This window comes from Sciurus carolinensis, chromosome 7 (genome assembly GCF_902686445.1).
Source record: "Sciurus carolinensis chromosome 7, mSciCar1.2, whole genome shotgun sequence".
NCBI classification, from domain to species: domain Eukaryota; kingdom Metazoa; phylum Chordata; class Mammalia; order Rodentia; family Sciuridae; genus Sciurus; species Sciurus carolinensis.
In genome coordinates this window covers 52572367-52582974 of record NC_062219.1, presented here as the reverse complement: position 1 = coordinate 52582974, position 10608 = coordinate 52572367, and positions in this window count along the sequence as shown.

Below are 10608 nucleotides of genomic sequence, written 5' to 3'. Positions count from 1 at the left end.
CAAACAATAACTAAGAGAAATTATCTCCATCAGACCTGTTCTGCAAGAAATGCTAAAAGAAGTTCTGCAAAAGGAAAGAATAAGACATTAATAAGTAAGAAGAAAACATAGTAAGGTCTGAACCTCACTGGTAAGATACAATACGAATGCTCTAGTATTCTAAGCATGGTCTGCTTACATTCATATTTTAAGTCTGAAGACAAAAACAAACAATCTAATATACTAATAACTATAATAACATGTTAAGTGATAGGTAATATGGAAATATGTCAAAAGGGATATAAAAAATTCAAAGTGTGGGTAGGAATGGCATGCCAATAGAGAGTTTTCCTAGTATATTCACTTTTTTTAAAAAAATTTCTCTCCTTTACAATCATGCTGATATGCTCTCATTTCAAAATAGGTTGACATAGTCAAAAGATGTTTTTGTAAGCCTCATAGTAACCATAAAACAAAATCTATAATGGATAAATCAAAAATAAAAAGCAAGGAATCAAGACACATGACTAGAGTAAGCTTTTAACCCCAAAGAAAGGCTGTAAGAGAGGGAGCACAAAAGGAAGAAAGAAAGAAAGGCTATAACCAAACAAGAAAATAAGTTACAGGAAGAACTTACCTATCAACAATTAACTTAAATGTAAATGTATTAAACTTTCCAATTAAAATAGTGACTAAATGGATTGAAAAAAAAAAAAAAAAGACAAAACAAGACCTGCACTCTTGCTTACAACAAACTTGTTTCACCTTTATGGAAACATATAGACTGAACATATTAGGATGGAATAAGAAATTCCATGGAGCTGGATGCAGTGGTGCACACCTATAACCCCAACTATTCAGAAGACTGAGACAGGAGAATTATAAGTTGGAGGCCAGCTTAGCAATTTAGCATGGTCTTAAGCATCTTCATGAGACCCTGTCTCAAAATAAATAAACAAATGAAAAGGATTGGTTATGTAACTCAGTGGTAAGGCAACCCTGAGTTCAATCACCAGTATAAAAAAATAATTCAAAGAAATTACAATTAAATTTTAAAATTAAAATTACAATTAAATTTTAAATTTATCTTGATTCTGGGAGGCTGGTTATTATAAGGTTATTTTTGTTTTGTTTTGTTTTGATTGAGTGAATTGTTTTTTCAAGTGTAGCTTTTTCACGGATAGGTATTCCATGCAAATAGAATCCAAAAGAAAGCAAAAGTAAGATAAAATAGATAGTTTTTGTGTGGTATTAGGGATTGAAATCAGGGGTTCTCTACCACTCAGTTACACTCCTAGCCCTTTTTTTAAAATTTTGAGATAGGGTCTCACTAAGTTGCAAAGTCTAACCTTGAACTTGTGATCCTCCTGTCTCAGCCTCCCACATCACTGGGATTACAACACCATGCCCAGCAAGATAAAATAGACTTTAAATTAAAAGCAGTAAAAAAAGACAAGGAAGGTCATTATAGAATGATAAAGTGATCAATTCAGAAAGAGAAAGTAACAATTCTAAATATATATGCACCCAATATGTGAGTACCCAAGGATACAAAGCAAATATTAATAGACCTGGAGGAGGAGAAGGACTCTAATATAATAAGCATTAGGGACTTTAATACACCACTTTCAGCAATGGGAAGATCATCCAAACAGAAAATCCACAAGGAATATAGCAGATTTAAATTGCAATGACCAAATTTCCTAGACCAAAGGGACCAGACATCTACAGAAATTTTCATTCAACGACAGTCAAATACACATTTTTCTCATGGGGTAGGCCATACAACAGGTCTCAAGAAATTTTTAGAAACTGAAATCATAATGAATATCTTTTCTTTTTTTTTGAAGGTATTCTATGCTTTATTTTTTATTTTTTTTAAATTTATTTTTATTGTAAACAAATGGGATACATGTTGATTCTCTGTACATGGAGTAAAGGCATATCATTTGTGTAATCATACATTTATATAGGGTAATGTTGTTTGATTCATTCTGTTATTTTTTCCCTTCCCCCACACCCCCTCCCACCCCTCTTTTCCCTCTATACAGTCCCTCCATCCTCCATTCTTGCCCCCCCATTATGTGTCATCATCCACTTATCAGCGAGATCATTCTTCCTTTGGTTTTTTGAGATTGGCTTCTCTCACTTAGCATGATATTCTCCAATTTCATCCATTTGCCTGAAAATGCCATAATTTTATTCTTCTTTATGGCTGAGTAATATTCCATTATATATATTCCATTATATATATATATATATATATATATATATATATATATATATATATATAATATATATCAATCACAGTTTCCCACAGTCTGGGTTTTGTGAATTGAGCAGCTATGAACATTGCTGTGGCTGTATCTCTGTAGTATGCTGATTTTAAGTCCTTTGGGTATAGGCCAAGGAGTGGGATAGCTGGGTCAAATGGTGGTTCCATTCCAAGCTTTCTGAGGAATCTCCATACTGCTTTCCAGAGTGGCTGCACTAATTTGCAACCCTACCAGCAATGTATGAGTGTACCTTTTTCCCCACATCCTCGCCAACACCTATTGTGCTTGTATTCTTGATAACCGCCATTCTAATTGGGGTGAGATGGAATCTTAAGGTAGTTTTGATTTGCATTTCTCTTATTACTAGAGAAATTGCACATTTTTTCATATGTCTATTGATTGCTTGTAGATCTTCTTCTGTGACGTGTCTGTTCATTTCCTTAGCCCTTTTGTTGACTGGATTATTTGTATTCTTGGTGTAGAGTTTTTTGAGTTCTTTATAGATTCTGGAGCTTAGTGCTCTATCTGAAGTATGAGTGGCAAAGATGTTCTCCCACTCTGTAGGCTCTCTCTTCACATTACTGATAGTTTCCTTTGCTGAGAGAAAGCTTTTTAGTTTGAATCTATCCCAGTTATTGATTCTTGCTTTTATTTCTTGTGCTATGGGAGTCCTGTTAAGGAAGTCTGATCCTAGGCCGACATGTTGAAGATTTGGACCTACTTTTTCTTCTATAAGATGCAGGGTCTCTGGCCTGATTCTGAGGTCCTTGATCCATTTTGAGTTGAGTTTTGTGCAGAGTGAGAGATAGGGGTTTAGTTTCATTCTGTTGCATATGGATTTCCAGTTTTCCCAGCACTATTTGTTGAAGAGGCTATCTTTTCTCCATTGCACATTTTTGGCCCCTTTGTCTAGTATGAGAAAATTGTATTTATTTGGGTTTGTGTCCATGTTCTCTATTCTGTACCATTGATCTACCTGTCTATTTTGGTACCAATACCATGCCGTTTTTGTTACTATTGCTCTGTAGTATAGTTGAAGATTTGGTATTGTGATACCCCCTGCTTCACTCTTCCTGCTAAGGATTGCTTTAGCTATTCTGGGTTTCTTATTCTTCCAGATGAATTTCATGATTGCTTGTTCTATTTCTGTAGGGTACATCATTGGGATTTTAATTGGAATTGCATTGAATCTGTATAGCACTTTTGGTAGTATGGCCATTTTGACAATATTAATTCTGCCTATCTACGAACATGGGAGATCTTTCTATCTTCTAAGGTTTTCTTTAATTTCTTTCTTTAGTGTTCTGTAGTTCTCATTGTAGAGGTCTTTCACCTCTTTTGTTAGATTGATTCCCAAGTATTTTATTTTTTTCGAGATTATTGTGAATGGGGTAGTTTTCCTAACTTCTCTTTTTGAAGATTCATCACTTATGTATAAAAATGCATTGGATTTATGAGCATTGATCTTGTAACCTGCTACTTTACTGAATTCACTTATGAGTTCTAAAAGTTTTCTGGTGGAATTTCCTGGTTCCTCTAAATATATAATCATGTCATCTACAAATAGGGATAATTTGAGTTCTTCTTTTCATATGTGTATCCCTTTAATTTCTTTGGTCTGTCTAATTGCTCTGGCTAGAGTTTCAAGGACAATGTTGAATAGAAGTGGTGAAAGAGGGCATCCCTGCCTTGTTCCAGTTTTTAGGGGGAATGCTTTCAGTTTTTCACCATTGAGAATGATATTGGCCATAGACTTAGCGTTGATGGCCTTTATAATGTTAAGGAATGTTCCCACTACCCCAATTTTTTCTGGTGTTTTGAGCATGAAGGGATGCTGTATTTATCAAATGGTTTTTCAGCAACTATCGAAATAATCACATGATTCTTGACTTTAAGTCTGTTGATATGATGAATTATGTTTATTTATTTCCAAATGTTGAACCAACCTTGCCTCCCTGGGATAAAACCCGCTTGATCATGGTGCACTATCTTTTTAATATATTTTTGCATGCAATTTGCTAAAATTTTGTTGAGAATTTTTGCGTCGATGTTCATTAAGGATATTGGTCTGAAATTTTCTTTCCTCGATGTGTCTCTGTCTGGTTTAGGTATCAGGGTGATATTGGCTTCATAGAATGAGTTTGGGAGAGTTCCCTCCTCTTCTATTTCATGGAATACTTTGAGGAGTATTGGAATGAGCTCTTCTTTAAAGGTTTTGTATAACTCGACTGAGAACCCATCTGGTCCCGTACTTTTCTTTGTTGGTAGGTTTTTGATGACTTCTTCTAATTCATTACTTGAAATTGATCTATTTAAGTTGTGTATGTCCTCCTGGTTCAGTTTAGGTAATTCATATGTCTCTAGAAACCTGTTGACGTCTTTGAGATTTTCTGATTTGTTGGGAGTATAGATTTTCAAAATAGCTTCTAATTATATTTTGTATTTCACTTGTGTCCGTAGTAATATTTCCTTGTTCAGTCCGAATTTTAGTAATTTGAATTTTCTCCCTCCTACTCTTTGTTAGTGTGGCTAAGGGTTTATTAATTTTGTTTATTTTTTCAAAGAACCAACTATTTATTTTGTTATTTTTTTCTATTGTTTCTTTTGTTTCAATTTTGTTGCTTTCAGCTCTGATTTTACTATTTCCTGTCTTCTACTACTTTTGGTGTTGATCTGTTCTTCTTTTACTACGGCTTTAAACTATAGTGTTAAGTCGTTTATTTGCTGATTTTTTCTTCTTTTATTGAATACGCTCCATAAAATAAATCTTGCTCTAAGTACTGCTTTCATAGTGTCCCAGAGATTTTGATATGATGTGTCTTTGTTCTCATTTACTTCTAAGAATTTTTTTCATTTTCCTCCTAATGTCTTCTGTTGTCCATTCATCATATAATAGCGTATTATTTAATCTCCAGATGTTGGAGTAGTTTTTGTTTTTTATTCTGTCATTTATTTCTAATTTCAACCCATTATGATCTGATAGAATACAAGGTAGTATCTCTATCTTCTTGTATTTGCTAACATTAGCTTTTTGGCATAAAATGTGGTCTATTTTGGAGAAGGATCCATGTGCTGCTTAGAAGAAGGTATATTCACTCTTTGTTGGATGGTATATTCTATATATGTCTGTTAAGTCTAAATTATTGATTGTGTTATTGAGATCTATGGTTTCTTTATTCAGTTTTTGTTTGGAAGATCTATCCAGTGGTGAGAGAGGTGTGTTAAAATCACCTAGTATTATTGTGTTGTGGTCTATTTGATTTCTGGAATTCAGAAAGATTTGTTTGACATATATGGATGAGCCAATGTATGTGGCATCGATGTTTATGATTGTTAGGTCTTGCTGATTTATGCTTCCCTTAAGCAGTATGAAATGTCCTTCTTTATCCCTTCTAACTACCTTTGGCTTGAAGTCCACATATCTGAAATGAGGATGGATACACCAGCTTTTTTGCTGTGTCCATGTATATGGTATGTTTTTTCCCATCCTTTCACCTTTAGTTTGTGGGTGTCTCTTTCTATGAGATGAGTCTCTTGCAAACAGCATATTGTTGGATTTTTCTTTTTAATCCAATCTGCCAGTCTATGTCTTTTGATTGATGAGTTCAGGTCATTAACATTCAGGGTTATTATTGAGATATGATTTGTATTTCCAGTCATTTGGCTCATTTTTGTTTTTTTTTGACACAATTTGGTTTCTCCTTTATTTGGCTATTCCTTTAGGCTTGTTCTTCCCTTTGCTGATTTGCATCATTGTTTTTCATCTCTTCTTCATGGAATAGTTTGCTGAGAATGTTCTGTAATGATGGCTTTCTTTTTGTAAATTCCTTTAGCTTTTATTTATCATGGAAGGATTTTATTTCATCATCAAATCTGAAAGTAAGTTTTGCTGGGTATAAGATTCTTGGTTGGCATCCGTTTTCTTTCAGGGCTTGGTAAATGTTGTTCCAGGCCCTTCTAGCTTTTAGGGTCTGGATTGAAAAATCTGCTGATATCCGTATTGGTTTCCCTCTGAATGTAATTTGATTCTTTTCTCTCAGAGCCTTTAAAATTCTGTCTTTATTTTGTATGTTAGGTATTTTCATAATAATGTGCCTTGGTATGGGTCTGTTGTAATTTTGTATATTTGGAGTTCTATAAGCCTCTTGTACTTGCTTTTCCATTTCATTCTTCAGATTTGGAAAATTTTCTGATATTATTTCATTGTATAGATTATTAATTCCTTTGGTTTGTTTCTATGTGCCATCCTCAATCCCAATAATTCTCAAATTTGGCCTTTTCATGATATCCCATAATTCTTATAGATTCTGTTCATGATTTCTTACGATCTCCTCTGTTTGGTCAACTTTGTTTTAAAGATTAAATATTTTGTCCTCCACGTGTTCTATCCTATTGGCTATGCTTTCCATGGAGTTTTTAATTTGGTTTATTGTTTCCTTCATTTCAAGGATTTCTGTTTGGTTTTTTTTCAGTATCTCTAACTCTTTATTGAAATGATCTCTTGCTTCCCATATTAACTGTTGATTGGTGTGATCATTTAATGCCTGCATTTGCTCTTTCATCTTATCCTTCAATGCCTGCATTTGATCTTTCATCTCCTCGTTTGCTTCTCTGATTGTTTTAATTATGTACATTCCGAACTCTCTTTCTGACATTTCTTCTGCTGTGCTGTCATTGGGTTTTATTGATATAGCATCTAGGTTAGTTTGGTACATTTTTTTCCCTTGTTTTCTCATATTGGTCAGATATCAGTGGAACTCTGAGATATTGCAGATTTCCTTTATTGACTTATATAGTGTCCCTGTAGATTTCCAATAACTCACCTCTTATCCTTCAGTAGCCTGAAGTCTTGGAGGAACTTGATAATGCAGTGCTTCCGAAGAAAGCTGCCCCTGGACCGCCGCTGAGTGCGATATTGGGGGATAGGTGTGCCCAGAAAGTCTCTCAGTAGGCGGGCCTGCTCCGAGAATCCTCCTGTGAACCAGGCCTGCCATCAGATGGAACCAGGCTGCTCGGGAAAGCCTCTGGCCCTCCTGCCCTGGACCGAGAAGCTGCCTGAGAACCGGGACCCGCCACTGGGTGTGGGACTGGGGGTTGGGTGTGATCAGAAAGCTCAGGAAAAGCCTCTAGCTGTCCTGTCCTGCTCCAAGAAGTTGCCCACTGTCCCGGCCTGCTGCCCGGGCTGAGCTTCACCCAGTGGGAGTGACTCACCCAGTGTCTCTGAGTTGGTCCCAGTCTCTTAATATCTCCCTTTCTTGAATCCTGAGTTCTGGCTGACAGGAGATGCAGTCATCCTCTAGTTCGCCATCTTGTAGTCTCGTATTCTCTGCTTTAAATACTACTCAGTTTCAGAGGTCTCAGTCCATAGAGAGCCGGCTCCATTCCTCAGGGCACAAGATAAGGCAGGACATCATGGTAGAAGAATGTGGAGGAGGAGAGCTGCTCACATGGTGATCAGCAAGCAGAAAGAAAAAACATGAATATCTTTTCTGACCATAATGTAAGAAAGCTAGAAAACAATATAAAGAAAAACTATGGAAAATATACAAATGCATGTGAAATCAACAAGTTACTTTTGACCAACCAATGGATCAAGGAAGAAATCAAGAAATGAAAAATAAAAATTTCTTGAAACAAATGAAAATGGAGACACACATACCCAAACACACCAGATATATAGGTAAGTATAAAACAATTGATGACCATATCAATAAAGGAGAAAGATCTCAAATAAACAACCTATTATGCACCTCAAGCTACTAAGCAAACAAGAACAAACTAAACACAAAATTAGTGGAAGAAAGAAATTACCAAGGTCAGAGCAGAAATAAATGGAGAATTAAAAAAATATAAAAGGTCAGTGGATCAAAGAGCTGGATTTTTGAAAAGAGAAACAAAATAGACAAATGTTGGGAGAAATCCTAAGTCGTGGCTAGCAGCAGTGAATGTCTCAAGTGGGTAAAAGGAAAGCCTTTGCACATTAATGCCCCTCAGGAAAACCTGCGGAGAGGAGCATTCTATGGGCCACTTAGGAAAGTAAACAACTGCCCCCAAGTTGACCTAGTGTTACCAAGGGAACCTGTATAGGGGCCTGGTGGTCTGATTCCCCGTGGCACATTGCGATTGGGCAAAAAGTCTATGAAATGTATGGTTATTACTGCAATAAATGAGTTTGCAGGCTGGTTACCACAAGCCTGCTTCTATCCAACTCCAGGAGTCTGGGTCTTGACTCTGAGACCCTTACCTGTGCCTGAGCTAGCCTGACACCCCTACAGACAAATCTTTGGCTAGAGTAAGAAAAGGAGAAAGAAGATTTTAATAAATAAAATCAGATATGACTAGGAAGACATTACAACCAACACCACAGAAATACAAAATATCGGGGCTAGGGAGATAGCTCAGTCGGTAGAGTGCTTGCCTTGCAAGCACAAGGCCCTGGGTTCGATCCCCAGCACCCAAGGGGAAAAAAAAAAAAAAGAAATACTAAATATCATTAGAAATTATTATGAGCAATTATATGCTAATAAATTTGATAATCTAGAAGAAATGGACAGATTTCTAGACACATACCCCTCCCCAAGACTGAACACTGAAGAAACAGAAAGCCTAAACAGATTAATAAGAAGCAGTGAGATGGAATCAGTAATAAAGAAGCCTCCCAGCATGGTTTAGATATGAAGTGTACCCCAAAGGCTCAGGTGTTGAAGGCTTGGTCCCCAATGCAACAATATTCAGAGATGGGACTTTAGGGAAGTGATTGGATCAGGAGGGCTCTGATCCCATTAATGAATTAACCCACTGATGGATTCAAATTCTGATGGCATTATTGGGAGGTGGTAAAAACTGTAGAAAGTAGGGCCTAGTTGGGGGAAGGGGATCAGTGAAGGCCCCTCTCTGCCCCCCACCTCTTCTTTCCTGGCTGCCATGAGATGAGTAGCCTTCCCCTGACATGCATTTCTGCCATGATGTTCTGCCTCACCTCTGACCCACAGCAATGGAGCCAGATGACCATGGACTAAAACTTCAGAAGTGGTGACCCAAAATAAATCTATCCTTCTTTTAAATTGTTTCCTCCCAGGTGTTTTGTCACAGAGAGGAAAAGGTGACTAACATACCTATTGAAGAAAACCTCAGGATCAGATAGTTTAATTGATGAATTCTACCAACATTTAAAGAAAATTGAATACCAGTGATCACAGGGTTTTCCACACAAAGACTAGTCTCTTCAGATACTGGAGAGCAAACACAGTTTTTGGTGAGCCTGCCACTTAACAATTGCCATCTGTCACCATCCCCCATCTACGAATTCAAAGGGTTTTGGAGCTTAAGAACAAAGGGAGTACTTCTGAATTTCTTCTTATGTCTGAACTTTTACCAAGAAACAACTTAGAAGACTTTTATCTCAGTGTACACAACTGGATTACCACTCTCTCCTGTGGCACCTACCTTTTGAGAGAATACTATTTTCAGAGCTTCAAGGCAGAAGCTTTACATCAGTGGCTCTCCACTGAAGTCCTACCGTCCCCAGCAGACACTTAGCAAAATGGGAAGGTGCCATGGTAACTGGGGTTGCTATGAGCATTTAGTGGGCAGAAGCAAGAGATACTAGGCAACTACAATGTGTGGGATCATCCCACGTGTTCTCTAACTTCTGAATGCTCTGCTAAATACACATATGAATAGGAAAATTTGTTTTTCATGACTGAGTTCAGACTGTCTCTTGTACACATAAACACAAAATATTTTGCACAGTTTCAATAAAGACAAAAATTTCCAAGGAAGTAAAAGAGTCACACAAGGGAATGTTGAATTTTCTTTCAGTTTAAAGTTTATCCATTTTGGAAAATCACCGAAGGCAATCGCACTCATGGTATTAGAGTAGTCAGTCCTCACCAAAGACAACTTTACATTTATGATGTCACATTCACAGTGATAGTGATTTGATCCATCTACATAAATACACTTATTGAGTCCATATTTCATCTATTACAAATAAAACATACTAATATTAAGTATCAATATTCAAATTATGTCTTTGTTTTCAAATGAACACCTAACGATGTGCCTATTTTGTTAACCTGTTTTTTCTCTAATGAAGCAATGAAACGATCAAGACTAAGTGACCACTTACAAAGGAACATGGTGTTAAGTTGGCAGAGATAGAGCATATTTCTAAGATATAGCTTTCTGAAAAGTTTGAAGCCTGCCTTATTATCATTGCAATGTTTAACAATTTTTTTCCTCATCAGAAAGATGATTTGTTTCATTCAGCATAACACAAACAATTGCAAAACATGGTAAGCCATAGAGTGTTAGAGAAAAATTACTCTTGCCACCAGTGTAAAAGATTATT